The following is a 17,595-nucleotide window of genomic DNA, read 5'->3' on the forward strand; positions in this document are numbered from 1 at the left end:
TTTAATGTAGTTAGATAGCTAAATTCAGAATACTGCAATCCTATTTTATGGTGATACATTAACCACTTACTTCCAGCAGCAAGATTGAGAGAGAAAAGTACTGAGAATAACTATAGCTACCATAATTTTTAAAAGACACAATGTGAAAAACATCAAAAATGTAAAACATAAGGGGAGTCAAGTTGCTTATCAGCTTACATTAGACTGTCACATCTAGATGTTTTATGGAAGTCTCCAGTGACCACAGAGCAACAGTTGACACACAGAAGATACAAAGACAGGATCAAAGCACAGCACTACAGAAAACCATCAACACCCACAGACAGTTCTCTTATCTAGAAGAGAACAAATGAGATGGCATCAGTAAACCCGTCCAGCAGTCACCAAAGATGTGGGCGGACTAAACTCTGTAACAGAAAGGCAGAGTGGGTAGCTGCACTAAAAGCAATACCCAAACAAAGAACACCATCAGAAGACGCACTTCAGCTTTAAAGACACATACAGGGGTGCCTGCCACGCTCCGTCGTTGGGCATTGCCTTCGGCTCAGGTCATGATCCCAGGGTGCTGGAATCGAGCCCCCATCGGGCTCTCTGCTCAGCAGGGAGACTACTTCCCCCTCTCTCTCTGCCTGCCTCTCTGCCCACTTGTGATGTCTGTTAAATAAATAAAATCTTAAAGAAAAATATTGGTGGGAAAAATAGAGAACACAAGCAAGGAGAGTGGGTAAGGGAGAAGGAGATGCAGATTCTCCACAAAGTAAGGAGCCCAATGCGGGCCTCGATACCAGGTCCCTGAGATCACCCAGTGAACCACCCAGACACCCCTTAATCTCATTTTTAAAAAGCAGTTGTAGAGTAAAACCCATCCCATCATGTAGATTTCTACATTCTCTCACTTTATTCCAAGTAACTAATATTTTGAGGCCAGATCCACACAGGCTCACTTTGTAGGGCTGGAATGCATTATGAAGTCAGGGAGATCAAATTTTCCATTACCAACCTTATTTTCCAGTGATTCCTGCACATTAACTAGTCCTTACCCAGAGAGAATTGACAGGGCATCCTGCTTTGGTCCCCAGGAAATCCTGCTACCCTACCTCACTGAAACCGTAGTACTCACCCCATCTCCAATCCCTACCTGCACATGAAGTCCAACAACTCAACCCCAAATGGAAATGCTTCACAAGTCTGATGTCCGTGGTTCATAGATGGGATCTATCTAGAGATGGAAGAGGACTCAGAAAACACCGTGAGGGACAGTGAGCACGTGTTAGGTAGGATAGTTGAGAGCTAAACATTAGTCTAAAATCGCATTTCAGGAGGGAGAGGACATAACAACCAACAGAATAACTCTTCTTCTAAGGAAGAGGGATTCCTGACTCCTGCTCATCTTCCTGTCTGAGCTTCCTTCCAAGGCAACTCACTCCTGAGTGTTGAGACTATGCCTTTCAGAGCTTGGAATCAACGTACCTTCCTGTGCCACAGCCATACACATCAGGAGTCCTCTTTCTACTGAAACACGGGGACACCACCCACAGAAACTCCAGCACTGTGCTGTGTGGCTGGAGGTTTCTGGGATTTGTCCCGCATAACCTTCCACCCCGACCCGCACGAGCGCAGGCAGGCTCAACAGTGTTGTGTGTGAGACTCATGCGGCAGGAGTGACCTCGGGAGCCTGGCTAGTGGCCCTCAACTGGCCTCCAGGTCAGAACGGGCCCTTCTGGTCTGGACGCCAAGAGCTGGAAGTCTTGCCTCCCACCCCCTCCTGCTCCAGGCTGGGCCGGGCCCCCGGAACGGACCCCGGGACGAGGCAAACACACACAGCCCGGGCTCCTGGAAGAGGCAGAGACGTGGTAACACAAAATGCAGCTCACTCCAAACTGCGCGGAGGCAGACAAACGTTTAACTCCAGACCCCGTCATCTGCCCTAGAACTACGGCCCCTGTGAGGATGCTCAGTGGGAAGTCCCTCCTGAGGGGAGGACGCCCTGCCCGGGCCTCTCCTTCGGGACTGCAGCCGGGCTGTCTCCACGGGGCTTCGCCAGCCGCCGAGGCTGGGTGTTCTAAGCCCCCCGAGTAGATGTGACTCGGCCTCGTGCTCCCTCACTGCTTACTCCTGCCCTCCTCTGTGTGCGGATCTTCCTTTTCTTCTTTCGGTTCCTAATAGATTTTTACAGCATCAATGCAGTGTTTTTTCACCCTTTGAAGCGGAGAGTTCAGCTGCCGTGAATCTTTACTTCAGAACTCACAGTGACAATAAACTTCAACACAGAGACCCAGAGTTCGTTTTTCTGTTTCTTCAGAAAGTCTTCCTATCCTAGTGACACCCACACGTCACTCGGCACAGTGGGTATGTGACTGAAATCAGACGCTCAAGACGCTGCTAGTGCCTGCAGAGCACTGATCTCCCGGAAGGTGGGCAGAGACTCATTTCTCCTGCTCTGGAACTTCCCAGTATCCCACCCACTCCTGGTTCCTTAACTCCCTCTGCATTCTTCTTTTCCTTCCCTAAGCTCACGACACATCACTGGGTGCCCCTCTCCTTGGAAGAGACACCTATGGTCTGTGCTTAGTGTAAACAGTCTCGGTCCTCACCTGCCCACCGCCCTGGAACCCCGTTCATGTGCGGGGACAGGCACGGAGGTCAGCAGAAGCCGGCAGGCTGCAACCACCAGCACCCTCACGGGACAGGCTTCCCCTTCCCACCCTACCTGCAAAGATCACAGGCCAGATTTCATACTCCTCAGCAGCTTCTCTATCATGGTTTTCGTCATAATGATCTCAAGCAGTGAACTTTTCTCAGACACCACATTAGACTCTCAGAAAACAGGAAGTTAAGAACCAGTTACCAGTACTGGAAACCATGAAGGATGGCCACGTGTGTGAAGAGCTCTATGTGGTGTGTTCATCATCAAGGGCTTTGTCCCGACAAAACACGAGTTACCATTCAGCGCGTCCCTGAACGTTCGCTGAGAAGGGATAAAGGGAGCACAGACGTAGTCAAAACTTGAGTTTACAGCCCACAAAGTTAAAAGATCACATAAAGAAAATCCATTACTACACAAACTGGTTAAACTAAACTTTATTGCTCCCAAAGTAAAAAAAACTCTCCTTAACAAATGTACACTGAAACAGGGAAAATTATTAAGTTCCAAAGAATATTTTCAGAATACAGCCAAGAGTAGAAAACTACGGCGTCTTCATAATCCGGGTACGACACTATACAGGGAGAAGATAAAACACAAACTACGAGGACTCCGGTGTCTACACTTCTCGCACCTGCCCCTCCTCCATCTTTCTGGTTGTCCTTTTCTGCACCCCCCACGTGTACACGGAGCCGCTCCCCGTACCCCCCTCGGCACCCCTCCCGCAGGTGCACACGGAACCCGTCCTCCCTCTGCACCCCTCCCGCAGATGCACACGAACCCGTCCTCCCTCTGCACCCCTCCCGCAGGTGCACACGGAACCCGTCCCCCCCCCTCTGCACCCCTCCCGCAGGTGCACACGGAACCGTCCCCCCTCTGCACCCCTCCCGCAGGTGCACACGGAACCCGTCCCCCCTCTGCACCCCTCCCGCAGGTGCACTAGGAACCGTCCTCCCTCTGCACCCCTCCCGCAGGTGCACTAGGAACCGTCCCCCCTCTGCACTCCTCCCGCAGGTGCACACGAACCCGTCCCCCCTCTGCACCCCTCCCGCAGGTGCACACGGAACCGTTCCCGCCCCGCGCCCACCTGGGCTCTTGCAGGGACCGAATCCGGACGGCCCCCGAGGGAATCGCTGCCCGGCGGAACGTAAACAAAACCTGGCAGGCAGAGCCCGCAGGGCCTCCGGACGGAGGGCAGGGGGTGTCCCGGGCAGAGCCGGCCTCCCCGCCCAGCTCCGGGCTCTGGGGCAACCCAGGGGCGCACCCCGACCGCGCAGCGCGGCTGTGCACACGCCGGAACGTCCGGCTCGCAGGCGGGGGCGGTGCTTCCAGACAGCGCTTCCGGGTCGCGCGGAGGCGGGGCCCGGGGAGGGCGGGGCCGGGGAGTCCGCCACCACTTCCGGCCGCCGGGGCGCGTGCGCAGCGGTGTGCGGGACGGCGTCGGTCCTGTGAGGGTCGCGGCGTGAGGCCGGGGACGCCGTAAACGGCGGCGGTTTCCTTCCCGGCCGCCGAGAAAGCGCTGCGGGTGCGGCGGGAGCAGGTGGGCCGCGGTGTGCGGGCCGGGCCGGGCCGTGGGCGCTCCGGGCCATGGAGTCCTTGGAGCCGCCGCATCGGGCCGGCGCGGGAGACCCGCGTCCGCGTCCGCACGAGTGGACGAGCCGCCCCGGGCCGGGCGCGCGCGCCTCCGGCTCTCCGCTTGGGTCCCTGCGCTCGGTCCCGTGGCGGTGCCCTCCGGGTCCGCGGCTCGCCAGGCGGCCGCGTCTGGGGCGTCCGTGCTCCTGCGGGACAGCGGCGGAGCAGCGGTCTCGGCCGCCTCCAGGGCGGGGGTCCCCCCGCTCGCACCGGAGCCGACGCGGGAAGGTCCGAGGTCCGGTGGTCCTCGCGGCTCCAGGGACCCGTGTTCCCAGAGCCCGCGGCTGAACGGACTTCGCACACGTTTCTCCCCCGACCGGGGTCCGGCACACGTCGGTGCCCCCAGCCAGCCTCCAGCCCACCTTCCCCTCGGGCCTCCCGGGCTCACCGGGGCCCACGGCGTCCGTCGCGGTCCCAGACGCGTCCGCTCCCAGCCTGCCGTCGGGGCCGCGAAGCTGCTGGCAGCAGGACGGCGCACGGAAGGGGGTCGGCGGCTTTTCTCTGCTGTCACCAGTTTCGAGAGAACGTCCAGGCGTTCCGCTGAGGAGCTCGTGCCTGAAGAACTGTTCATTTTTCGGGAGAAATCAGCCCAACTCAGCACAGTGCTTAGACAGCAGTCGGGGGACGGCCACTCAGATGGCCTGGGAGAAGGGGCGGCCGGGGGCTCAGTGGGTTGGGCCGCTGCTTTCAGCTCAGGTCCTGGGACGGACGCCCACATCGGGCTCCTGCTCGCTGGGGAGCTGCTGCTGCCGCTGCCGCTGCCGCTGCCTCTGCCTCTGCCTCTGCCTCTCGGTCTCATGAATAAATAAAATCTTTTTTTTTTTTTTTAAGGTGGAACCTCATGGTTCCGTCCCAAACTTCCTGAATTACCATTTCCTGGTGTTGAGACCCGGCGCCCCAGGAGACCTGTAAGCATGTTACGGTTTAAGCAGCAGTTTTTAGCTAAATGATTCTCAATGCTGATTCCTGTTGGGACCCCTTGGGCAGTGTAAGACACACAACTGTCGCAGACTCGAGTGCAGGTGTTCTGGAGGGACACGGCCCGGGTGTGCTCGAACCGTGCGTTCACGCCTCCTGACCTGCTCTCGGGTCTGCATATCCAGCAAGCCGTAGCCCACTCCTCGCCCCCAACCCCATGTTCTAATTGCTCTTTATGTTTGAGCCTAAAATTCTTTCACTCCCTTCGTTGTTAAAAGATCCCAGAAGGGAGAAGAATTTTCTGTGCTTCTCCAGACCCTCTCAGTATTGCCAGAAATGCAGAGCCATGCTAGAGGAAGGAGGCAGGATTTGGACCTTGAGGCCAGGGCTAGTACAAACAGCCTGTGACCCGACAGCACGGAGACTGGGCATCTCCTGGGTCACAGCTGTGGACCTTTTCTTGCTCTGCAGGGGGCAGCTGGCACTTGAGGGACGAAATCCCATCGGGGAAAGGAAGCACCGCTAAGGCAAATGTAGGGAGGGAGGGAGGAGTAGCTACGTGCTCTTCGGAAGGAACCTCCCCCCCCCCCGCCCCCACAGAGCCGGACCCCCGTTCTAGGTGATAGTTGCCATTTTTCCGAGGTTAGAAGATGTAGACGGCATGAGGCCCGGTGATCTCCTCATCTCCAGCTCCATGGCTCATAAATGCTGCCCGTTCCTACCATGTGGACCCCATGTAAACCCTTGGGCACACACAGGCTCCAGTCAGACAGACCACGACGGTGACAACACAGAGCTGGCATCTTGGGCATTGAGCATAGACATCAAAAATGTTTTAAAACTCAACACCTGCTATAAAAATAAAACCTGAACGACTGCTTCCAGTATGAGAAAACAGGACTCTGTGTGGGTGCAGGGCCTTCCAGAATTTAATACACATAAGGTCCACTCCAGAACATTGTTTCTGTGCATATCCTGATGCACTGGGGCTGAATTCTGCCTCAGAGGTTGTGTTTTTAATTAGGCATAGCCCTACCAAGCTCCTTTTTATTCCCAGATAAATAAATCTTTTTTTTTTAAATATTTTATTTGTTAGAGAGCACAGGCAGGCAGAACCAGAGAGAGAAGCAGGCACCCCATGGAGCAAGGCGCCTGATGGGGGACTCGATCCCAGGACATGAGGATCATGACCTGAGCCACCCAGGCGTCCCAGATAAATAAATCTCGAGTAAAACTAATTTACAAAATGTTCTTAAGTGCTTAAAAGTTAACATACCTATATACCACATTTGGGAAAATTTTATTAATATTGAAATAATTTGGGCACCTGGGTGGCTCAGTGGGCTAAGCCTCTGCCTTCGGCTCAGGTCATGATCTCGGGCTCCTAGGATCGAGTCCCCCATCGGGCTCTCTGCTCCATGGGGAGCCTGCCTCTCCCTCTCTCTCTCTCTGTCAAATAAATAAATAAATGAAATCTTTAGAAAAAATGTTTTTTAAAAATATATAATTATTCACAGACCAAATGCAGGTTAATTTTGTAGTATTCTATTTACAGTATAATTTAAAACCTACTCACACAATTTGACTCATTTTTAATAAAAGTCATTAATTTAAAAATAGTTGATAGGGGTGCCTGGGTGGCTCAGTGGGTTAAGCCGCTGCCTTCGGCTCAGGTCATGATCACAGGGTTCTGGGATCGAGCCCCGCATCGGGCTCTCTGCTCAGCAGGGAGCCTGCTTCCTCCTCTCTCTCTCTGCCTGCCTCTCTGCCTACTTGTGATCTCTGTCTGTCAAATAAATAAATAAAATCTTTAAATAAATAAATAAAAAATAAAAATAGTTGATAAGCCAATTTAATAAGTTCCAGGTTCAGTACAGTTTATATTTACGTAACTAAACAGGCTGTGGGTGCACATGTGCGTCATGCGCCATCGGGGACTCCCCATGGGCACACAGGCTGGAGCTGGGACAGCAGCTCTCTGCCTCTCCTTGTGTGGATGCAACAGTCACCTCCACGTCCCATGAGACCTAAGAGTGAGCTTACTCCTGCACGGGGTCATCACTCAAGGGGACAGAGGGACAGTCTGGAGGAACGGAGGGCTCTGCCGTGGAGGAGGGAACCAGAGCTGCCGTGGGACTGGAGCCCCATCCTGCACTGTCTGATGTGGGGCAACCATTCTGAGGGGTGGCCCACAACACAGCCGGGAGCTGAAGGGCAAGGACCAGGGCAGGCACAGACGGCACTGGGTGAGCTCAGTGCCCAGCACCCTGGCTGGCATCCTCCTGTCCCATGGGGCTGCTTCAGGTCCAAGTCCAGTTGCGATGCACAGAAAGTGGAGTCTGGACAGGCTCCAAATTCAGTGTCTGCCCTATGCTGGGTGATCTGGAAGGGACTGGGTCTGGGTCTGGATGGGCACCTGTCAGAGCTGTTGCCCAATGCCTGGAGTCTGAGCTTGGAGTCCCACGCCTGGGTCCCCGTGGCAGTCCGTGGGTTCAGCTTTGAGTTCGTATTATGACACTTGATTGGGGCCTGAGGGATTAGGACAAGGCTCAGGTCATGAGTCTAGGGAGCATCACGGCGGCAGCATTCAGGCCCATCTGCCAGGCAGGTGATGATGAGTGCAGGGTCCCAGCCAGAGTGCTCGGATGCACGACAGCCATCTCTGATCTGACCTGTGTGTGGGATGAGGGGACACTCTCTTCTCATGGGAGACCCTGTAGGGCACATGGATCTCACGGTGGGCTGCTTTTCCAGCAGCTGACTTGTGAGAAGAGAGTCCAGGGTCGATGCTCCCTCGGGTGTGCAGACAAGCGTGGGCCTGACTGGGTGCTGTGGGAGAAGACACCACACCAACATGCACATGCACACGTGTGTATTATGTATGTATGTACGCGAATTGCACAGGAACACACTGTATTTTCCTTCAGTTTTCTTAATGTCAATAATTTCTTTTCTCTGGCTAACTTTGCTGTAAAAATACAATGTGTAACACATAGAAGGTATCAATATGTGACGACTGACTACGTTATTGGTAAGGCTTCCGGGCAACGATAGCCTATTCGTAGCTTGGTTTGGGGGGGAGGTCCAAAGGCATACTTGGATTTCCAACTGGTGATAGATGTGTTGGTTAACTGGACTGTGGGAATCCACCACTATGTATAGGTATGCACATGTATATCAAACTATCATGTTATATAATTTAAGTATATTCCACTGCAATGTGAACTATACCAAAGTAAAACTGAAAAAAATAAAGATTTTTATTTTAAATGTTAATATGTAAAGAAAAAAAATGTTAAAATGTAAAGGCAGGGCACCTGGGTGGCTCAGTTGGTTGGGCGACTGCCTTCGGCTCAGGTCATGATCCCAAAGTCCCAGGATCGAGTCCCGCATCGGGCTCCCAGCTCCATTGGCAGTCTGCTTCTCCCTCTGACTTCACCCCTCTCATGCTTTCTCTCTCTCTCTCTCAAATAAATAAAATCTTTTTAAAAAAATGCAAAGGTATATCATGTGCACATACATTATATATACATATATACCCACACACATACAAGCAAAAGTGTTCAACAATATACAAAAAGAGTAAGACATTAAAACAATGTAGAGATCCTGCCATGAATGAAAGGATCAATCAGTACTTCTTTTTTGAATCAATACTTTTTAAAAATTTTTTATTTTTTATTAACATGTATTATTAGCTCCAGGGGTACAGGTCTGTGAATCATCAGCCTTACACACTTCACAGCACTCCCCATAGCACATACCCTCCCCAATGTCCATAGCCCCACCATCCCATCTCTACCCCCTTCCCCCCGGCCACCCTCAGTTTGTCTTCTGAGATTAAGAGTCTCTTATAGTTTGTCTCCCTCCCAATCCCATCTTGTTTCATTTTTTCCTTCCCTACCCCCCCCCAGACTTCCCATGTTGCCTCTCAACTTCCACATATCAGGGAGATCATATGATAGTTGTCTTTCTCCGCTTGACTTATTTCGCTAAACATGATACCCTCTAGTTCCATCCATGTCGTTGCAAATGGCAAGATTTCATTTCTTTTGATGGCTGCATAGTATTCCATTGTGTATATATACCACATCTTCTTTATCCATTCATCTGTTGATGGACATCTGGGCTCTTTCCATAGTTTGGTTATTGTGGGCATTGCTGCTATAAACATTCCGGTACGTGTGCCCCTTCAGATCACTTCATTTGTATCTTAAGGGTGAATACCCAGTAGTGCGATGCTGGGTCATAGGGTAGCTCTATTTTCAACTTTTTGAGGAATCTCCATGCTGTTTTCCAGAGTGGCTGCACCAGCTTGCATTCTCACCAACAGTGTAGGAGGGTTCCCCTTTCTCTGCATCCTCACCAGCATCTGTCATTTCCTGACTTGTTGATTTTAGCCATTCTGACTGGTGTGAGGTGGGATCTCATTGTGGCTTTGATCTGTATCTCCCTGATGCCGAGTGATGTGGAGCACTTTTTCATGTGTCTGTTGGCCATCCGGATGTCCTCTTTGCAGAAATGTCTATTCATGTCTTCTGCCCATTTCTTGATTGGATTCTTTGTCCTTTGGGTGTTGAGTTTGATAAGTTCTTTATAGATTTTGGATACTAGCCCGTTATCTGATATGTCGTTTGCAAATATCTTCCCCCCTTCTGTCAGTTGTCTTTTTGTTTTGTTGACTGATTCCTTTGCTGTGCAAATCTTTTGATCTTGATGAATTCCCAATAGTTCATTTTTGCCTTTCGTGACGTTCCTAGGAAGAAGGTGCTGTGGTTGAGGTCACAGAGGTTGCTGCCTGTGTTCTCCTCAAGGATTTTGATGGATTTCTTTCTCACATTGAGGTCCTTCATCCATTTTGAGTCTATTTTTGTGTGTAAGAGAATGGTCCACTTTCATTTTTCTGCATGTGGCTGTCCAGTTTTCCCAACACCATTTGTTGAAGAGACTGTCTTTTTTCCATTGGACATTCTTTCCTGCTTTGTCGAAGTTGAATCAGTACTTTTTAAATGACAGTGATTCACCACATTAACACACAGTGAAAATCAATATGACCCTCTCAAGAGGTGAGAGAAACCCAGGGAGCATTTCAGCATCCAGTCATGGTGCACACTCCACATGGACCAGGAAGGGAGGGGAATTCCTTTAATCTGAAAAGTGCATCTACCCAAAAAAAAAAAAAAAAACCCTCAAGCTAAAAGGACACCTAATGGTGAAAGGGAAAAAAGGAAAAAAGAATGCTTTCCTTGAGATCTGGAACTTGGCAAGCATATACCTTCTCACAGCACGGTTACATGGGTGCTATGAGCTTGAGGCCTGGGAAGAGGCAGTGAGCCATGGAGGTGATGGGCAGAACGTATCCTGCATGTGTCACAAGGCTTCATCAGCGTCTGACCCGTGTCTGCAGGCTCCACAGGGTGTCTCCACCACCCAGCCTCGGCCCTCCAGCTGACTCTCCGTTTCTGTTCCTCAGCATGTTTACTACTGGTATTATCATCAATAACAATGTTTCCCTGGGTCGATTTTTAGATTGTCTTTTTCTAAGTCATTATGTTATACTCTCTATTATTTTCTTCCATCTCCTTCCAGCATTTTTGTCCTTTTTTAGTTCCTGAGAAGGACAAAGAGGTGACTGATTTCAGTCCTCCTATTCACACATGTACAGGTAAGTCTATAAATGTGCCCCAAGCGCTGATCTACTTGGGTCCCACGTCCTCCTTCTTGTCTTCTCACCTCCTGTGCCTGGCAGCCGTGTGTGCTCTCCAGAATCGCCATGCCGTATCTTCCACTGTCCAAACCCTGTGCCCACAACCCATGTCTGTCATTGCATATTTCTGATTCCTCTGCTGGGGGTTCTTGCCAGGTCCTCAGAGTCTCCATCCCTTGTGTCTGCTGGGGGCCAGCCCACAGGGTTCGTCGTCCCTTTGACAGCCCCACCATGGAGCCCATGTCACCGTTCCCCAGTGTGCCCACGTAGCCCACAGCAGGAGCTCAGCCGACAGGGGGAGAGAGGTCTGAGATGCCAGGTGTCAGAGCAGCAAAGCATCAAGTCAAGAACGAGAACATGAATCCTATAGTCACGGACTGTGGTGGCACAAGCAAGAACCTTAGCTATAGAAGTTCTCCTTGCCGGACTCCTGCCCCACAGAACGCTGGACAGATAGAACCAACACGAATGTGGGCCTGGGCTCGCTGCTGAGGAAACCCCCAACAGCAGGTAATGACATTTTCATAGACCTTTGGGCTGGAAGGAGAGTGAGAAGCACGAGGGGTAGTAGGGCCCTGAGCACTGTCCGAGCTGGAAATCTGTTTTCCAGGTTTCCCCATCTCTCCACACAAGGGGATCTCAGCAAAACCATCTGGGGAGGACCTCATCGCAAGACTCAGATGAAGAGAAGCACAGACATTTCAGGAAATGCTCTCCTTCCCTGAGGGTTCTTAACACTGAAATCCAAATTTCCAAGTGGCACCATCATTTAATGATGAATGGAGAAATAGGATCCCATGAAGAACATTAGGAGAATGTGTCAAGAGTTAAGAATGTACGCAAGAGCTTACTCTCATGGGCACCTGGGTGGCTCAGTCAGTAGAGCATCTGCTTTTGGCTCAGGTCATGATCCTGGGGTCCTGGGATCAAGTCCCATGTCCGGCTCCCTGCTTCTCCCTCTTCCCCTCCCCACTGATTGTGCTCTCTGTCTCAGATAAATAAATAAAATCTTTTAAAAGAAAAGGATTCATCTTGGATTTATTGTTCTTTCCAGAATAGTAAAAGGATGAATTTGTGTTCTATGTCAAAGAAACAGAAATTAATAGACGGGAACACACACACCACAAAGTTCACAGAGTCCAAGAGAGAGCCTCTCTCTGCTAATGAACTAATTGAAAAAGCAATTCACTTCACCTGTTTGCAAGTATTGCTGTAGTCGGTCTTTCCCAACGCTTCTTACAGAGTGTATACAAGGTCGAGAATAGACCTGTCCATAAACTGGCCCACAACGTACATGCCAGACAAGTATGACACGTAAATAAAAGTAAAATACAAGTAAATACACAAAATACAAGTAAACATTGCACCAGTAAATACTGTAGCATGATCAAGTGACCTTTATGTCAGGATGCAAGTGTGATTCAGATTTACAGTATTCATTAAAACAACCATATTAACAGAAATGAAAACTACATGCTCATGTTTATGCAAATACTATACTGGAAGAATTCTACAGAAATGTGTTTTAATCAAACAAATAATTAAACTCCACGGAACACAACGTCTGTACCCAATACACATGCTCATTGGGCTAAACATCGCCTTGGGGTCCACAAGAAAATTTAGTGTAGGGTAACTGCTAAAACAGGAAATAAGTGAAAACAAAATTACCAGAAGGATAAAATCTTCTATGAAAATAAGATAATTCACGTTGGAGAAGGTATCTTATGAAAAATCATCAGAAATTATTAACAGATCAAGTGAAGTCTGGTGGTGCAACAGGGGTCTTCCTTTATGAGGACAGTCAGTACTGCCACCAAAACTTCAAAAGTAACGGGGGCGCCTGGGTGGCTCAGTCTCAGGTCTTCTGCTCAGGTCATGATCCCAGGGTCCTGGGATTGAGCCCCACATGGGGCTCGTTGCTCAGCGGGGAGTCTGTTCCTCCCCCTGCTTGTGCTCTCTCTTGCTCTCTCAAATAAATAAAATCTTAAAATAGTCACTGCAGATGTCTTCCTGCGGTTGGAAGCAATCCCCCTAAAGCCGTGGGACTGTATTATACCACCTCTCTTGCCGCCCCCACTTCAGAGCCTGCAGTCCTGTTCCAGGGGCCCATCCACCAGCCTGTTTTCACGCGCTCGTGAAGTCTTTCTCCCTCAGGCTGACGGCGTCCACACCGAGCAAGTTCTGCAGGGGTGGAAACGCCTGCAGGTCCTACCACCCCCACATGGGCTTCCTCCTGTGAGGTATCTCAGTTCAGGGAATCCTTTCTGGCCCCACAACTCTCTCAACTTCCATAAATACACCCTTTAAGGGAGTATTTCCTACTGTCACCTCACCTCTGTCTTACCAGGAAGCAGAAGCGCCAATACCTTGCTTGCACGATATTCCACCTTATTCACACTAAGCCCAGAAAGGCTGCCCTTCTCTCCTGGTTCTCCCTCCCGCTGATTTCCAGCTTGCCCCAGTAGAAACCCCAGGGAGGACGAGACATGCTCCCGACCGGACGTCAAACACCTGTTCAAGCATCGACATAATAATGTTCTCAAAGTTCTTTGTATTTTAACCAGGCTTTGCAGCTGCTTTCTATGGGTTGGACCCACAAAATCCTCTCACTAGTGGCAAACTGACATCCTTTTACTTCACATATTTTCAAGCAAAGAATGCTTTAATATTTTTATGTACAAAACACTTATATCCACGTTTGAAGAGCAACAGGGCTGTTCTGAGCACAAAGCCTTGGACTGACCATCTGGACTCTGCCTTCACCCACTGAGACATCCAGGCGCCCCTTTCTGCATTTTTCCCATTACTCTTCTTGCTGGTGTGTTTGTAGCAAACGCCTAGTAAGAGGATCCACTGGTCTCTTCTACTCTTTGCCAAGAATGAGGTTGCCAGGCTCTGAGGGAGGTCAGCCCGTTTGCCTGCTCTGTCTCATTGATCTCTCCCGCACCTCCTGAGCACAAGATAACCCTAAGATCTAGGAGTAGAAAGTAAAGTGATTTCTTCTCATAGGAAGACTTAGTTCTGACTGCTAGATTTTTGAAGGCTTTGATTGTGCCATTTTAGATGCAAACAAATCATGGAAGATTGCATATTGTGTGGTACTTTTTTTTAATAACATTGATCCCCTCCCCCTCCCCGTCTCTTGAGAGCAGTATAGGCTGAATCTTAAAACTTAACAGTTTACTTTGGGAGGAACAGAACCTCCCTTTCTTTTAAGCTAGATTCTCGGATTCTTTTAGACATCATGGCTCATTAGATTGTCCCCGTCACCCTGACTTGGCACGAGTGAGCTGAGCTCATCCTTACACCGCAGTGTTCTGAGCATGGCTGAAGCATTAAAAACTTAATTATAATGTTTAGTATTTTATAGAGCAAAGTTAATGGAAAGCATTTGGCTAGAGTCTTGAGCCTCTCCCCTCCAAGCCCCAGGCATTCATGTCCACGCCCAAGTGTGAAATGCCTCAAGATCCAGACACACGTGCAGCCAGACTGCCTGTCTGTGTGGCCAGGGAATCTCTTCCCAAGATCTGCACACAGTTGTTCCCTTTTCCCTGGTTTCTATGCCTTTGAGGGGTTGGCCATTTGTCTGCTGAGTGTGGTCAGCGTGGAAGGTGCACATGTGACTGTCAGAACAGACACGTGCCATCAGATCTCGTGTGCGCACATGCTTGTGTTAGGGTTTGTGTGTGCTGAGGGTGTTGTGTCCACTGTGGGATCAGAGCGTGTGATGACTGTTTCAGAGCCCACCGGAGGTGGAAGGCACCAGCTCAGCAGTCCAGCAAAGGCCCACAGAGCACGCCCACGGGGGGGCCTGGGAAAAGTGTGGCTGGCATTGTGGGGTCAGGCCTGTGGGCCTTGCGGGGGCTCTGGAGAAGGGAAGACTAGAATCCAGGATCTAAACTGTTCAGAGATGTGGGAGCTGTGGGCACCAGAATGGGGGCTCTGACAGAACCTTGGACAGAACCTTGGGGGCAGAGTTACTGAAATGTATAGTGGAAATCCTGTAAGTGTGGGGTCTCGCTCTGCAGAGTTGATGATCTGGGGGTCTCATAGGGTCAGTGATCACGCAAACAGCAATTTGAATGCTTCCAAGGGGTCAGGAATGGGCGTGCTTGGGTCAGCCACCAAACCTGTGAGGGACAAACACAGATACCCTCGTGTGGTCTGATACGGGGCCCCTCACCTCAGTGAACACCTCCTCCCACAGGAGAGTGCTTTGCCCTCTGTAGTCACCAAGCCAGGCTGAAGGCCTGTGGGTGCCACTGTTCCTCACTCATAGCCCGTAGAGCCCACACCGGGCAAAAATCCCTGCACCAGGCACGTTTTGTTAAATATCGAATAAGTAGGGGCGTGGATGTGGCCTCCGTTTAGAGGCCAACCCTTGGTTTCGGCTCGGGGCACCATCCCAGCACTGCATCGGGCTCCATGCTCTACTTGTGCCTCTCCCAGCCACACCCCTGCTCACCTGCTCTAAAATAAGGAAATAAAATCTTTAAAAAACAAAAGTAATAATGTCCCCAAATTCAAAAAACCCAACTTCACTACCAGCCTGAGCGACCAGACCATCCCCTCACTGAGGACGTGAATGTCAGATAACTTATTTAGAAAGTGCATGACAAAATCTTCCCCTGGGGCCCTTACTGCCCCTTGGAATGGTCTGCTCTCTACATGGGACGTCCTCTGCAGTAGCTACACTCTGCAAAAACCCTAACATTCAACAGAAAAATTGAGAAAGACATTTGTACATGAAGCGACTATGTATGCAGAAAATCCAACTAAATAAACAAAGTGCTGAGAAATGATTAAACTTACCAAGTTCAGAAAGTTAGTGATAAGTAAATGTAAATTAAAATATAAGCATTTACGAAGGCATGAAAATATACAACCTGGGGGTGACCATGATGAAGCTGTGTGAGCTCCTACAGTGACTTGGGGCACGGTGTTCTCTACCCACTGCAATGACCTACCATCTCAGCTCAGAAATGGGAGATCATGCGTCTCGTTGCTGCTTCACTTTACTATTGTGGGCCCCGAAGTACTGGCAGCCATCTCTGGCAGCCTCGAGATGCCAGAGTGGCTCAGTCGTTAAGCATCTGCCTTCAGATCAGATCATGATCCCAGGGTCCTGGGATGGAGCCCCACATCAGGTACCCCGCTATCGGGAAGCCGGCTTCCCCCCCTGCCCCCCCCCACCTACTAGTGCTCGTTCTAGCTCTCTGTGAAATGAATAAAATCTTTAAAAAAAAAAAAAAAGAAAAAAAGAAAAAAAAAAAAACAGCCTCTCCCCTACACTCTTGTCTGAGGGCTTCATTTCCCCCCTGCTCACATCACCCAGGCCCCATTCCCCCAACAGGCCAGGGACTCAAGGGGGCCCATCTGGTTACTTTGCCCTGGTTGATTCCTTCCCTCACCCTGCCCTGACTCTTCTCCTCTTGCCCTCATGTCCTCTGAACTGGTTTTGCTGGGAACCAACCTCAGCTTCCCCTATTCCAACCCTATGCCTCCACTCAACATGAGCACCTGCTCCCTCCAGCACAGTCCCTTCCCCCTCCCCACCCACCCTACCCTTCCTACCATACCCGCCCACCCCCCACCAGCAAGGTCAGTGCTGTGTCCCTAGGTGCTGTCCTTCACCACAGAGTCCCCTCTGCCCAATGTTCTTTCTCAGTTCCTGTCTAGGGGTCCCATCCCTCTGTGCCCTTGACCTCATCTTGGGTGGGGTATCCAAGCCAAGAATCTAGAAGGGATGAAGGGGAATCCTTTCCCTTCCAAGGTTTGGTGCTCTATGGTGGGGCCTTCTGAGGCACTCACAGAGGGAGCACACTCATTCGGGGGAGGGGGGCTGCCAAAGGGATCCTGAGAACTGGTGACTTCCTACCAAAGTCAGCTCTCCTAAATCTCACCCTGTAGTACCTGTAACTAAGAAAGGAAGGCAAACAACTGCCAACCAGAAAACAAGAGGTTCCACAAGAGACGGGCGAATGTTTACTGGGGGCTAAGGAATTGTGATTTGGGAAGTACAGATCCCAGAGTAACCAGAAGTGTCCCATGTATGAGGTGAAAGCAAAGGGTTTTTATGAGAACTAGAAGGGCAACTACATGACTTGGGCAAAAAAGAAAAGCGCTGTCCACTGGTACTAACAAACATCTGGTCAACCCTGCAGAATCTCTGTGCACTTGAGAAGGGGAGGCGTGCTGCTGCTCACGGATGGGGTGGCGTGCTCAGGAGCCTTCTCAGCCGATGTGTCACTGAGGGCTCGTGTCTTTGTACAGATTTTGTCTGAATGACTTATCGACTGATAAAAGTGTATCTTAAAGTCCCCCTTCTATCACTGTACTACTGTTTCTCCCTTCACATGGGTTTAGGTTTTATATATGAAAGTGGTCACTTTCGAAAGATTGAGTCAAAAGCAAGACAGAGCATGAGCAGCGGGGGAGGGGAAGAGGGAAGAGACTCTCCACTGACCAGGGAGCCTGATGCAGGACTCGATCCCAGGACCCTGGGATCATGACCTGAACCAAAATGAGATGCTTCGCAGACTGTGCCCCCAGGAGCCCCTATAAGTAGGCGTTCCTATACTGGATGCACAAACAGAGGTTATATCCTGCTGCTGAACGGATTCCACTTATTATCAGGCTATACCCTTCATTGTCTCAATAACGCCATTCTAAAATGAAAACAAATGCAGAA

The sequence above is a fragment of the Neovison vison genome, chromosome 11, assembly GCF_020171115.1.
Source record: "Neovison vison isolate M4711 chromosome 11, ASM_NN_V1, whole genome shotgun sequence".
Lineage (NCBI taxonomy): Eukaryota > Metazoa > Chordata > Mammalia > Carnivora > Mustelidae > Neogale > Neogale vison.